Genomic DNA, 14534 nt, shown 5'->3' with positions numbered 1-14534 from the left:
GGACTGGGGATTGGGGGTTTAGGCCTGGGGAGGAACCCAGATGATTTGCGGCTGAGGGGACCAACAATGGTTGGAGGGTTGTGGCTGAGGGGACCAACCTTGGTTGGAGGGTTTTGGTTGAGGGGACCAATCACGGTTTGAGGGTTGCACCTGAGGGACCAACCATGGTTGGAGGCTTGCAGCTGAGGGAACCAATCATGGTTTGAGGGTTGCAGCTGAGGGACCAACCACGGTTGGAGGGTTGTGGCTGAGGGGACCAACCATGGTTGGAGGGTTGCGGCTGAGGGGACCAATCGCGGTTGGCAGGTTGCGGCTGAGGGGACCAATCGCGGTTGGCGGGTTGCAGCTGAGGGGACCAATCGCGGTTGGCGGGTTGCGGCTGAGGGGACCAACCATGGTTGGAGGGTTGTGGCTGAGGGGACCAACCATGGTTGGCGGGTTGCAGCTGAGGGGACCAACCATGGTTGGAGGGTTGTGGCTGAGGGGACCAACCATGGTTGGCGGGTTGCAGCTGAGGGGACCAACCATGGTTGGAGGCTTGCAGCTGAGGGGACCAATCACGGTTTGAGGGTTGTGGCTGAGGGACCAACCATGGTTGGAGGATTGTGGCTGAGGGGACCAACCATGGTTGGAGACTTGCAGCTGAGGGGCCCAATCACGGTTTGAGGGTTGTGGCTGAGGGGACCAACCACGGTTGGTGGGTTGTGGCTGAGGGACCAATCATGGTTTGAGGGTTGCGGCTGAGGGGACCAACCACGGTTGGAGGGTTGCTGCTGAGGGGACCAATCACGGTTTGAGGGTTGTGGCTGAGGGGACCAATCACGGTTTGAGATTGCGCTGAGGGACCAACCATGGTTGGAGGGTTGTGGCTGAGGGACCAATCATGGTTTGAGGGTTGCGGCTGAGGGGACCAACCACGGTTGGATGGTAGCTGCTGAGGGGACTAATCATGATTTGATGTTTGCGGCTGAGGGACCAAACATGGTTGGAGGGTTGCAGCTGAGGGGATCAACCATGGTTGGAGGGTTGTGGCTGAGGGGACCAACCATAGTTGGAGGTATAAATGCAACCAAGATCATTTTGGAGGATAGACATCCTCCAAAACGCCAATCAGAAAGGTCGACAGTTCAGTGGTTTGAATCTCTAGTACAGGTCTCCTGCGTGCCCAGGGGGTTGGACTAGATGACCTCCAAGGTCCCTTCCAACTCTGTTACTGTTACATCTCTGAACAAGGGTTCCTTGGCAACTTTAAAGACTTGCGGACTTCGAGAATTCCTCCTCAACCAGATCCCCGGCTAAGGAATTCTGGGAGTTGAAGTCCACAAGTCTTTAAAGTGGCCACGCTTGGACATCCCTGCTCCGGAGGATGGATGGGCCTCCCTAGCTCAGCCTTCAGGTCCCAGAATTCCCTGCCTACCTGATAATCGCTGAGCACTCTGGGAGATGGAGGCACCTCTCTGGCAAAGTGCCCAGGCAGGTGGGCAGGATGGAGGCAGGGAGCTGAGAGAAGCTGGGTCCCATGTCACGGACCAGACATTTCACAGCAGGCGCCTTCGGTTCCAGTTTGGCTCTCGAAAATCACACAACCGATTAGGCGGAGATGGCGGCAGCAGCAGCAGCCTTGGCTGGGCTTGTTCCCTCCCCACAGCCGCCCCTTCCCCCTGGATAAGCCTGTGGGGAGGAAGTGGGGAGGGACGAGAGATCCAGAGCCACCAGCACTGATGAGAGGAGGGAGAGTTCCCTCTCTCCCCCCCACCCACATCAGGGGAGGTAGCTGAGACATCCCAGGCCTGGATGATGTGACAGGCCGAGCCTTTTATGGAAGCCAGGGCCCTGCCAGCGTCTTTATCTCTCCCACCCACCTTCCTCCGGGGAACGCAAGCTCGGCTTTTGGGCCCCCAAAGGGGAAGGCTGGGAAGCTCGGCCCCTTCCTGGCTCCCTCGTTAGGCAAGGAGGCCAAGCCAAGCTGGAGGCACAGCTTGAGTGGGTTCCCCCCCCCCGGACGAAGCCCCAGGTCTGGGGGGCCACAGCTACAGGAGCCTTCCAAGGCTTCCTTCACTACATCTTGATTTGAAAACTCAGCTGAGGTCCTCTCCGTTAAATAGATCAGGACATGTGGAGACCAGTCTATTTCTCCTCCTCCTTCTCTTCCTCCTCCTCCCTCCTTCATCTCATCCCTCCCTCCTCCTCCCTCCTCTTTCTTCTCCATCCCCTCTTCCTCCTCCTCCTCCCTCCTCCTCTTCCTTCTCCTCCTCCATCTCATCATTCCTCTTCCTCATCCCTCCTCCTCCTCTTCCCTCCTCTTCCTCCTCCTCTTCCTCCATCTCATCCCTCCTCCTCCTTCCTCTTTCTTCTCCTCCATCCCCTCCTCCTCCACCTTCACCTCTTCCTCCTCCTCCTCTTCCTCCTCCTCCTCCCTCCTCCTCCTCCTCCCTCCTCCTCCTCCATTCAATAAACAACCAAAAACTATTGGTTCCTCTGATCCATCACCCTGAGTCACACTTGCAAGCAAAAAGCAAAAACCACTTTCAACGATACGTGCCACCTAAAATAAACCCTGGTTGGTTCAGTAACCCTACTTGAACATCACACTATGAAACCCTGGCCACTTGGCTCAGTCAGGTCCATGAATTACATCATCTAGTTGGGTCGGTGGGTGGGTGGGTGCCCTCCCTGCACGGAAGCTACAGCTACGGCTATTCGTTGCCGATTTCGTACAATTGTTGCTGAGCCACTAAACCTGGCTAACAACCGCAGTTCAGGGCAACGTGTGAATCCATCCTCTGGCTGGCTTGGGAAAGTCTGCTTGATTTTGGAGGCTTGAATTTTTGGCTTCTTTTCAGGGAAAAATGGCAGTGGGCCCCTTGTTTATTTTTTAGGAAGGAACATGGGAGGAAAATCTCTACGTGTGTGTTTCACCGGAATCCCTGCAATGGAAAATCGAGGTCCTATAAAAAGAAAATTGCCCTCTGGGCACCCTTAAAGGTACAGATGCTCTCTGAAAAATCACCCTCTGCAGCCCCTGACCAGTTTTGACAATGACACCCTCCTTACCTGTTTTCCTTCGCTGGTTTTGCACGCAAGTAGAATCTCGGGAATATTTTTTTTTCAAACGGCCAACCCTGGCGAGAAAAGCAGCCAGTCAGTTAAAAGGCTGTAACTCATGAAATAAATGTCTGGCTGAACGTCCACCGGAGATCTTTTTCAGGTGCCCGAACACTTTTCTGTTGGTGGGGGGTGGGATGGGGGGAGAGAAGGACCGATGCAATGGGACAGAGCAACTGTTTTGTATGGCGAGAAGAGTCCAGCGGCATGCTTTAGCATCCCGGGAGGGAGGGAGGGAGGGAGGGAGGGAAGGAAGGAAGGAAGGAAGGAAGGAAGGAAGGAATAGACTTACAGCCCTCTCTAAGCGGTTTACAGAGTCAGCATCTTGCCCCCAACAATCTGGCTCCTCATTTTACCCACCTCAGAAGGATGGAAGACTGAGTCAACATTGAGCCTGGTGAGATTTGAACTCCTGACTAGGCAGAATTAGCCTGCAATACTGCATTCTAACCACTGGGAGGGAAGGAAGGAAGGAAGGAAGGAAGGAAAAAAAAAACCCCAGGAGAATTTCTGCCAGTCCTGTGGAAACAAGATTGAATTAAACGGTGTTTCTCAACTTTACAGCAACTTTAAGACACGTGGACTTCAATTCCCAGAATTCTCCAACCAGTGAGCTGCCTGGGGAATTCTGGGAGTTGAAGTCCACATGTTTTAGCTTGCTGGCTGGGGAATTTTGGGAGTCGAAGTCCACACGTCTTAAAAAGTTGCTGAGGTTGAAAAACACTGAGCTAAAGCAACCTGATGCAGACCTAACTAAGGATTAATGAATTAACCCATTAATTAATGGAATAGCTTGCCTCCTGTGGTTGGGGGTGCCCCATCACTAGAGAGATTTTCAAAAACGGACCGGACAACCACTTGACTGGGATGATATGAGATTCCTACCTGGAGCAGGGGGTTGGATTAGAACAGGGGTCCCCAATCTTGGCATCTTTAAGACTTGTGGACTTCAACTCCCAGAGTTCCTCAGCCAGCAATGCTGGCTGAGGAACTCGGGGAGTTGAAGTCCACAAGTCTTAAAGATGCCAAGATTGGGGACCCCTGGATTAAAAGACCTCCAAGACCTCCCTTCCAGCCCTATGAATCTATGGATTAGTAACTTCCTCTGTTCCTATTAAAAATCAGACCTTTATCCATGAGGACTAGAATCCTGCTTGAATTTTAGATTCGGCCTTTCCTCGGTGGTAGTTCAATTACAGGAAAGCCAAGATCTATCCCATTGGCCATCCATGCTGCCGATAGTCACGGGAGAGGGATCTCGGCTCCAATTTGGGAGAGAGGAGATCCATTGCAAACCTTTGCAGAATGGAGGGATCTCACATGGTCAGCTTGTTAATTCTGGGCCTTGTGGGTGACTCCAGGCATTGGGGTCTCATTCAATAAAATATAGTTAACTTTGCAGGTTGTGTGAATCGAACTCCCGAGGTCCAGGACAGCGTCTGAAGTCAAATGCACCGTAAGTCCCTAAATTTGATCAATAAAATAAGCGAAATGGCCTGGTTACCTCTCAAAGCCGAATGCCCTGCAATCCTCCCAGCCTAATCCTAAAGGGTTAAACTGGATTAACTCTCGGCTCTTCCCCAAGCTAGTAGGGAGCCGGTGTGGTCTGCCGAGCCCCCTTGGCAGACTCCCTCCTTCCTCTCAGGCTGCTGTTCCCTCTTGCCTTGACTATGTAAGGCAAATCTTGCTCCAAACACCCAGCTCATCTCTGCCCCTGCTTTTTAAAATAACTTGCTGGGAACAAACAGGCAAGGCAGAAGTCTATAAATCAGGTGGTAGCCTGCCAGGGTCTTCCAGAAGTTTGTGTGAAAAAGGAGATGATGGCACATAGAGAGATGGGGGGGGGAGGGGGAGGAGAGAGAGAGGGAGGAGAGGGAGGGCGGAGAGAGAGGGAGGGAGAAGAGAGAGGGAGGAGGAGGGAGGGAGGGTGGAGAGGAAGAGGGAGGGAGGGAGTGGGAGGGAGGGAGGGAGGGAGTGGGAGGGCGGAGAGAGGAAGAGGGAGGGAGAAGAAGGAGGGAGGGAGGGTGGAGAGGAAGAGGGAGGGAGGGCAGAGGAGGAGGGAGGGAGGGAGTGGGAGGGCAGAGAGGGAGGAGAGGGAGGAAGGAGAGGAAGAGGGAGGGAGGGAGTGGGAGGGTGGAGAGAGGGAGGGCGTAGAGAGAGGAAGAGGGAGGGAGGGCGGAGAGAGGGAGGAGGAGGGAGGGAGGGCGGAGAGAGGAAGAGGGAGGAGGAGGGAGGGCAGAGAGGAGGAGGGAGGGAGGGAGTGGGAGGGAGGAAGGGAGAGAGAGGGAGGAAGGGAGGAGAGAGAAAGAAGGAAGGATGGAAAAGAAAGAAAGAAAGAAAGAAAAGAAAAGAGAGAGAGACCTGTTTCCCTAAGGCAGTTCTATATCTCAATGCTGGGAAAAGCACCACCTGTTGAATTCTGCCTGTGACCTCCAAGGTCCTTTCCGTTATTCTGTTACAGGTCGTCCTCAACTTACAACGGTTCATTTAGCGACCATTCAAAGTTACAACCGCACTGGAAAAAAGTGACTTCTGGCCATTTTTCACACTTACAACCTTTGCAGCAATTCCACGGGTCACGTGATCAAAATCCAGACGCTTGGCAACCGGTTCACACTTACGACCGTTGCTGTGTCCCAAGGTCACGTGATCCCCCCTTTGGCAAACCAAAATCAACGGGGAAGGCTGATGCCCTTGAGCAACCACCGTCTTACTAAACGACCAACTGCAACGATTCACTTAACCGCCGGGGCAAGAAAGGTCGCAAAACGGGACATAACTCACCAAACAAATGTCTCGCTTAACGGCAGAAAGATTGGACTCCGTTGTGGTCGTAAGTCAAGGACTCCCTGTATTGTGCCGAGTTTGGGGGAAAAAAACGCAGCGTTAAATCTCGGAGCCGAGCATCTCGCACTGACGGAGTCTTTTCTGCGGAAGAAGCAGCTCAGGCAAGTTGTGTTTTTCCCCGAGATGCTTCAGTGCACACGTCGTGCTAAGCGATGGATGATTTCACCAGCTGCAGTTTGCTGGGCTTTGCGCAGAACATGGCCGATGCGCCTAGTACACAATTTACTTTCCTCCAGCGCTGACTTCTGGAGCCACTTTGTCGTGGTCCCAAAACAGAACAGAAAGCCTTGAGTTGGCCAGAAGTATGTCATTGGGATGCTAGCTAAGTAGCTAGCTAGCTATTTTATTTTATTTTATTTTATTATTTTATTTTATTTTATTTTATTTTATTTTATTTTATTTTATTTTATTTTATTTTATTTTATTTTATTTTATTATTTTATTTTATTTTATTTTATTATTATTTTATTTTATTTTATTTTATTTTATTATTTTATTATTTTATTTATTTTATTTATTTTATTATTTTATTTTATTTTATTTTATTTTTTTATTTTATTTTTTATTTTATTTTATTATTTTATTATTTTATTTTATTTTATTTTATTTTATTTTATTTTATTTTATTTTATTTTATTTTATTCATTCATTCATTTATATATGTCCTTGAATAGTTTGGTGACGATGTTACAAAACAGCAGCATCTGGGTCTGACAAAGCTAGGCCACCTTCTCTAGGTAAGACCGCTGGCACGTGTCGCTTCAGGGGTGAAATCCAGCAGGTTCTGACAGGTTCTGGAGAACTGGTAGCGGAAATTTTGAGTAGTTTGGAGAACCGGCAAATACCACCTCTGGCTGGCCCCACAGTGGGTTGGGAATGGAGAATTTGCAATATCCTTCCCCCAGGTGTGGGGAGGGAATGGGGATTTTGCAGTATCCTTCCCCTGCCATGCCCACCAAGCCACACCAAGGTCACTAAACGAAGTGTTGTAAGTGGATAGAATCAAGATCACGTGAAGTGTTAATACCACTTTACAAGGCCTTGGGAAGGCCACACTTGGAATCCTGCATTCAGTTTTGGTCGCCACGATGTAAAAAAGATGTGGAGACTCTAGAAAGAGTGCAGAGAAGAGCAACCAAGAGGATTAGAGGACTGGAGGCTAAAAGATATGAAGAACGGTTGCAGGAAGTGGGTATGTCTAGTTTAATGAAAAGAAGGACTAGGGGAGACATGATAGCAGTGTTTCAATATCTCAGGGGCTGCCCCAAAGAAGAGGGAGTCAAGCTATTCTCCAAAGCACCTGAAGGCAGGACAAGAAGCAATGGGTGGAAACTCATCAAGGAGAGAAAAAACTTAGAACTAAGGAGAAATTTCCTGACAGTTATAACAATTAACCAGTGGAACAACTTGCCTTCAGAAGTTGTGAATGCTCCAACACAGCAAATTTTTAAGAAGATGTTGGATAACCATTTGTCTGAAGTGGTGTAGGGTTTCCTGCCTAAGCAGGGGGTTGGACTAGAAGACCTCCAAGGCCCCTTCCACCTCTGTTATTACATTATATTAAGTCAAGGACTGCCTGTAGAAAGGATAGGAAATTACTGGGAATCCCTAAGATCCAATGGGAAACTTTAAAAAAAACACATCTCTAAAGAAGGGATTTACGTTTTTCATGACTTCCCGTAGCGTAGCCAAGAAAACAGCCTGGGTGGCTCCCTCAAGGCCCGAATGAATGATTCCTCCTCGGTGGAGATTTCACCTTCAACGAGGCCACAGAGCAAAGAGACGGAGACAAAACCGTTGGCCAGAAACGTTGCTTGAAGAAGGAGAAGTCTGTGAGAGGCTGGATCTGGAGACCGTCAGCTTCACGCTGTCACAACAAAGTGCTTTGTGATGAAGTGGCTTTGCTTTTATCAGATGGCTGCCGCAAATAAGCAGGAGTTTCTGGGCAGGAAGGAATGCAACAGAACAGCGCCGTGACCAAGCACAGCCCTGTGCCATTTATAGAGACGGCGCGTTTCCGAGGTGAAAAGCCCCTTTTTGGATGTTTTTTTCTCTTCTGAGAGAAGCTTTAAAGGGCTTGAGAAAGCATCCCAGTTTGAGGGGGATGGAGAGGGAAGACTGGACTCTTGCAATCTTAACAGAGTTGGAAGGGACCTTGTAGGTCATCTAGTCCAACCCCTCACCCACCCAAGCAGGAGTCTCTACATCAGGGGTGAAATCTAGCAGGTTCTGACAGGTTCTGTTGAACCGGTAGTGGAAATTTTGAGCAATTCGGAGAACCGGCAAATACCTCCTCTGGCTGGTTCCAGAGTGGGGTGGGAATGGAGATTTTGCAATATCCTTCCCCCAGGAGTGGGGAAGGAATGAGGATTTTGCAATACCCTTCCCCTGCCACGCCCACTAAGCCACACCTCGCCCACCAAGCCATGGGTTGCTCCCGGTTCGCCCCAGTTCAGGCAAAGCGGTAGTGGTGGCAGTGGGAGACTCCGCCCACCCACTCAAAAACGCTCTGCGCATGCGCGCCCACATGCTACCAATAGCGAACTGGTAGCGCCGGGATTTGAAACTCAGTACTGTTCAGCATCCTTGACTGGAGAGCCAACAACGTTGAGACAGTCACTGGGGCTTCTCTAACTCTGAGCTCAAATCTGGCTGCTGGAAGCTGTCTCCCTCCCCCACCTTAGAAAAGCCTCCGCTCGCAGGTTCACGCTGCTTTTGTAAATGATACCATGAATGCAGCACTGAGCATGTTTTTCCTCTTGCGCGCATTGTTTTCAAAGCATCTTATCTTCTTATTTGTTCATTGTACATGCAGGCTTAATTATTGCAAGCTGCCTTGCAGAAGCAACCTAGCAAAGATTCCCAGCAGCTGATTGGGAAGTTCTTCAATCCGTCTGTTTTGGATTTTACTTGGGTGAGCTGCTTAGGTCCGAATATCTACCAAACGGTAGCCCAAGTGGTTTACATGGAGAAATCCTGGGCTTCCTTTCATACATGTCTCCGTAAAGCTGGAGGGGAGAGAGAGAGAGGCTAGGGTGGGAAATAACACCTCCTCTGAACCTCCCTGAATATCCAATACCTGCCAGAATCAAAAATAATGGTGAGAAAAGAAGATGTAATTTAAAAAAAAAAAGATTGCGCAGAAATGGATAGACTGACATTAAAGATAAAAGAAAAGGAAGATACAAAGTCAAAGTAAACTGCTCCAAACTCGATTGCAGAAAATACGACTTCAGCAACAGAGTGGTCAACACCTGGAATGCTCTACCTGACTCTGTGGTTACATCCTCAAACCCCCCACAGCTTCAACCTTAAACTGTCTACCGTGGACCTCACCCCATTCCTAAGAGGTCCGTAAAGGGGGCATGCATAAGCGCATCAGCACTCCTACCATCCCTGTTCCACTGTCCCCATTTATCTGTACTCATTCGTTGTTCATGTCCCTGTTTATACTTATGCATGTTATCTAGTACATGATCGACAAACTAAATAAATAAAATAAATAGATACAGAGTACTTTCAAATATGGGATTTGTTTTATAAATCGTTAGATAATAGAGGTAGAAATTAGGAGCTGGCAAAACATTATTATGTAAGCAACCAACCCAGACAATACACTATTTACAAAGCACTTATGTATCTTAAATGAAAAGGTACAAATAAACTATTTAAAAAATAATAATGGTGCTAAGCCTTGTAAGGAAAAGCATTCTGGCTGGCCTGAGAGACAATCCCAGATTGTTGACCAAAATAAATTGAGGTGGGGGGGAAATATAGAGCCTTGGTGGTGCAGCAGACTAAAGTGCTGTTAAGTAGCACCAACTGCCTGCAATTACTGCAAGTTCAAATCTCACCAGGCTCAAGGTTGACTCAGCCTTCCATCCTTTCGAGTGTAGGTAAAATGAGGACCCGGATTGTGGGGGCAATAAGCTGACTTTGTATAAAAAAGAGGGGAGGCCAAAAAGCCCTACTAAGCAGATATATACAAAAATATGAAGGCTATTGCTTAACGCATTGTAAGCCGCCCTGAGTCTCCGGAGAAGGGCGGCATATAAATTGAACCAATAAATAAATAAATAAATATCCAGAAAGAAGGTGGCAAAAGCCCCTTCTTACACTTGCCAAGAAAACCACATAGAGCCCACAATGATTTCATGAGGTCACCAACCTGGATCGAGGATGACTTTAATTAAATTTATTTATCTTTTATTTACTACTTATATCTCCTCCCCTGCTCAGGCACAAGGAATCTGGTCCATTTAAAAAAAGAGAAAACAGAAACCAAAATAAGAAATAGGAGATTTTAATCTAATATCGATTAAATAAAAGCCAAAAGCTATTAATTATTGTTAATGGTAAATCACTGGCTATGTAAATAAGTATAATGTAAATATATGCCAAAAGTGTGGTTATAATAGTTACAAAAGTTGTTATAAAGTATAGAAAGATAAAGTAGAAGTGTTGAATATAAAAGCAGAATATACATGCCGAATGCAGAAGGCTGTAAAAATAGTACATATTGTTATGTTTGTCTTGTTTTTTACTGTGTTTTTTGTCCTTTTTTTCTGGGTTTTTTTTTTCTTTTCTGTTTTTAAAGGTGAAAATGCTTAATAAAAACTACACTGCTCAAAAAAATAAAGGGAACACAAGCAGAAGACATCCAAGATCTGAATGAATGAAATAGCCTTATTAAATACTTTGTTCGTTACATACAGTAGTTTTGTGTTCCCTTTAGGTGTTTGAGCAGTGTATAAACTACTGTATGTAAAGAACCAAGTATTTAATAAGGCTATTTCATTCATTCAGATCTCGGATGTCTTCTGCTGGTGTTCCCTTTATTTTTTTTAAGCAGTATATTTAAAAAAGAGAGAGAGAAATGTTCCTTCCACAGATCACCTTGTAGGAGAGGCTAATTAATTAATTAATTAAGTTCTATGCTGCCCATCTCCCCTACAAGGTGACACCCTCCGGAAGCAACATTTCTCTTTTTCAATGGACCCAATTCCTTATGGTTTAGCAGGGAGAGGAGATATAAATACTCCTGGACTTTTTGTTTAGGGAGCATTTGAAATTCCAACAGCGCTGGGAAAAAGAGGGATTTACAACAGGTCCTCACACTTAAAGCCTTTCCAGCATCCTCGTGGTTTACGTGATCAAACTTTTGGGCCCTTGGCAACTGGCATGCATTTATGACAGTTGTAGCATCCCAAGGGTGATGTGATTTGCCTTCCGAAGGCTTCCGATAAGCAAAGTCAATGGGGGGGTGGGGAATCGGATTTGCGTGATTCATGCATGATTCACGTAAGCAGCTGCTTTGCTGAGCGATGGAAAAAATCTGATCCCAATTGTGGTCGTAAAGTTGAGGACTCCCTGAACGGTCTTTCTTCGTTAAAACCCCAAGCCACGACAAGCTAAGCTTGGCTAATTTGAACTGTATTTTTGGTTTGGCTCTGAATTCTGCATATTGTGTAAAGCCATCCTTAGCCAATTGAGGTTGGGAAGACTACAATTTTTCATTATTGAGGTAGTTCTAGGAAAACAGCCGATCAAACCGGTCAGTCCTAGAGGCAGTGGTGAAATTCAATTTTTTTTACTATCAGTTCTGTGGGCGTGGCTTGGTGGGCATGGTGTGGTTTGGTGGGCGTGGCTTGGTGAGGATGGCAGGGGAAGGATACTGCAAAATCCACATTCCTTCCCCACTTCTGGGAGAAAGAGCCTTGGTGGTGCAGCGGACTAAGTGCTGTTATGTAGCTCTTAGCTGCCAGCTGCCTGCAATTAGTGCGAGTTCAAATCTCACCAGGCTCAAGGTTGACTCAGCCTTCCATCCTTCCGAGGTAGGTAAATTGAGGACCCGGATTGTGGGGGCAATAAGCTGACTTTGTAGAAACACCACTTATGGGGGGCCAAAAGCCCTAATAAGCAGGTATATACAAAAGAATGAAGGCTATTGCTATAAGTGCATTGTAAACTGCCCTGAGTCTCCAGAGAAGGGTGGCATATAAATTGAACTAATAAATAAATAAATAAATAAATAAATAAATAAATAAATAAATAAATAAAATAAATAAAATAAATAAATAAATAAATAAATAAATAAATAAATAAATAAATAAATAAATTGCAAAATCTCCATTCCCACCCCACTCTGGGGCCAGCCAGAGGTGGTATTTGCTGGTTCTCCAAACTACTCAAAATTTCCACTACCGGTTCTCCAGAACATGTCAGAACCTGTTGAATTTCATCCCTGCCTAGAGGAGATCAACCCTGCCTGCTCCTTAGAAGGCCAGATCCTGAAGATGAAACTGAAACACTTTGCCCGCCGAATGAGAAGGACGGACTCCCTGGAGAAGAGCCGAATGCTGGGAAAGATTGAGGGCAAAAGAAGAAGTGGACGACAGAGAATGAGGAGGCTGGATGGTGTCACCGAAGCAATAGGCATGAGCTTCAATGGACTCCAGAGGATGGTAGAGGACAGGGAGGCCTGGAGGAATATTGTCCATGAGGTCGCGATGGGCCGGACACAACAACAACATGAAAATAGAATCTTACAACTCTGCTTGAATTTTCTCTTCACTCTCTCTTACACTCTTACACCCCAAGAACCTCCCTTCTTACAAGAAAGAACAATATTTGAGATAAGGGTTAGCTGTTTGTATGATGTTTGCTTAAGGGCATTATCTACTCCAAGTTCAGTTTCCAATATCTATATTGGCCTTTTCCGGCTGAGAAAAGAGAAGAAAGGTGAAAACGTGTAGTAAAAAAGAGAAGGAATAAGTCTTCCCCATCCCCTCCTCCTCATTCCCAGAGACTCGTAGTTGTAAGATTTCCTGTGAGAAAAAAAAAAGCAAAATTTCCCAATGGGAAAAATGCAAAGGGAATGTCACCGTCACCACTCCCACTCAAAAACTTTTGGTGAGAACTTCCTTCTCCTTCTCACCCCAGAGCAGGACTTTTAAGATGCCTTTTCCTCTCTCGCTAGAGAGAATAAAGCCGAAATCTCCCAGTCTGTCTTTTAAGGTGAGGAGCTACAAATTGCTCTCTAGCTAATCAGAAGCACGGAGGAATGAGAAGAGGCTGAAGCTCAACGGGATGCCTTAAAACATAAAATGCATTTTGCATTGATATAAAATGTAAGATTATGTAGATGATATATAACGCTTCTTGCCAAAAGAATTCTTATAACCAAAGGTTGTTTGCCAGCGATCTACCTGTAAAGATACTTTACAACTGGATTCTTAGCAAATAATCTAGACTGTGAAAGAGTTACTGGTTGTTATTATTAAGAACAATCTTGGCTTAAGCAATCATTAGCTGATCCCGTTTGATTTTAGCCAAAGTGACAGCTGCTACTTGAACTCCAGGGGAAGGACCTGATTTTTTTTTTCAAAATTAAATCGAATGAATTAAATAAATGTGCTTAATCAGGAGGGCAGTCTACCCCAATCTGGTGCCTCCTACTCACTGATCCCTTTTTAGGTACAGAGTTTTCTTTATTTTAATTGATCTGATTTTTTTTAAAATCCTGCCTTTATTTTTTTATGGGTAACTCCAGGCAGCAAACACACACAAAATTTCTTCCTTTTTTTTTTTTTTTTTGCTTTGTGAGGTGAGTTGGTTGCGAAGGAGATACTCAAGACACCCAGCTGACTTTCCTGCTTAAGGCAGAACTAGAACTCCCAGTCTCCTGGTTTCTAGACCAGCGCCTTAACAGCTACGCCCAATGAATCCCTTGCTTTCTGCAAATGGATCGATGAAATCAGATCCCACACACACACACACACACACACACACATACAAGGAACATTTTTTTGCTGGATTACAGTAAATTCTGGATCTGGATTACGGTTTCCAGAATTCCCAGCACCCTGAGAGTTGTAACCCCACACCTGAAGGGCGGCAGGTTGGAGGAAGGTATGATCAGGCATTTTGTTTTCTCCACAAAATGATCTCTAGTTATCCGGAGAAAATGAAATTTAAAAACCGAGGGAGGAGGAGGAGGAAGAGGAAGAGAAGGCGTGTATGTAAGTGTCTTCCTTGTGCTTGCTGTACGTCGGAACGCAAGGGCTAATGCGAACCAATGGGAGAAGCCGCGGCAGCAGCCCTAAAACTACAGCCAATTTGGCTTGGAGAAGAGCCGCCTCTTCCCTGTCAGTCGCCTTCAGACGAGGCTCCTTACACGGGTCAGAGAAGGGGGACCTTCAAAAGGCAGACAGACGGGCTGAGTTTCCTTCGTCCCTCCCTCCCTCCCTTCTTTCTGCCTCCCTCTCCTTCCTTCCTTCTCTTTCCCATCTCCCTCCCTCTTCTATTCCTTCTTTCCATCCATCCATCCCTCTCCTTCCTGCCTTCCTCCCTCCCTTTTTTCCTTCTCTTCCTACTATCCTTCCTTCCTTCCTTCCTTCTCTTTCCCATCTCCCTCCCTCCTCCTTATCTCTATTCCTTCTTTCCATCCATCCATTCATCCATCCCTCTCTTCCTGCCTTCCTTTTTTCCTTCTCTTCCTACTATCCTTCCTTCTTTCCTTCCTTCCTTCCTTCCTTCCTTCCTTCCTTCTCTTTCCCATCTCCCTCCCTCCTCCTTCTCAT

Source organism: Pituophis catenifer, unplaced genomic scaffold (assembly GCF_029215685.1).
Source record: "Pituophis catenifer annectens isolate HBS135680 unplaced genomic scaffold, rPitCat1.0.hap2 SCAF_14, whole genome shotgun sequence".
NCBI lineage: Eukaryota > Metazoa > Chordata > Lepidosauria > Squamata > Colubridae > Pituophis > Pituophis catenifer.
The sequence above is the reverse complement of the archived record's forward strand: the minus strand, read 5'-3'. Positions refer to the sequence as shown.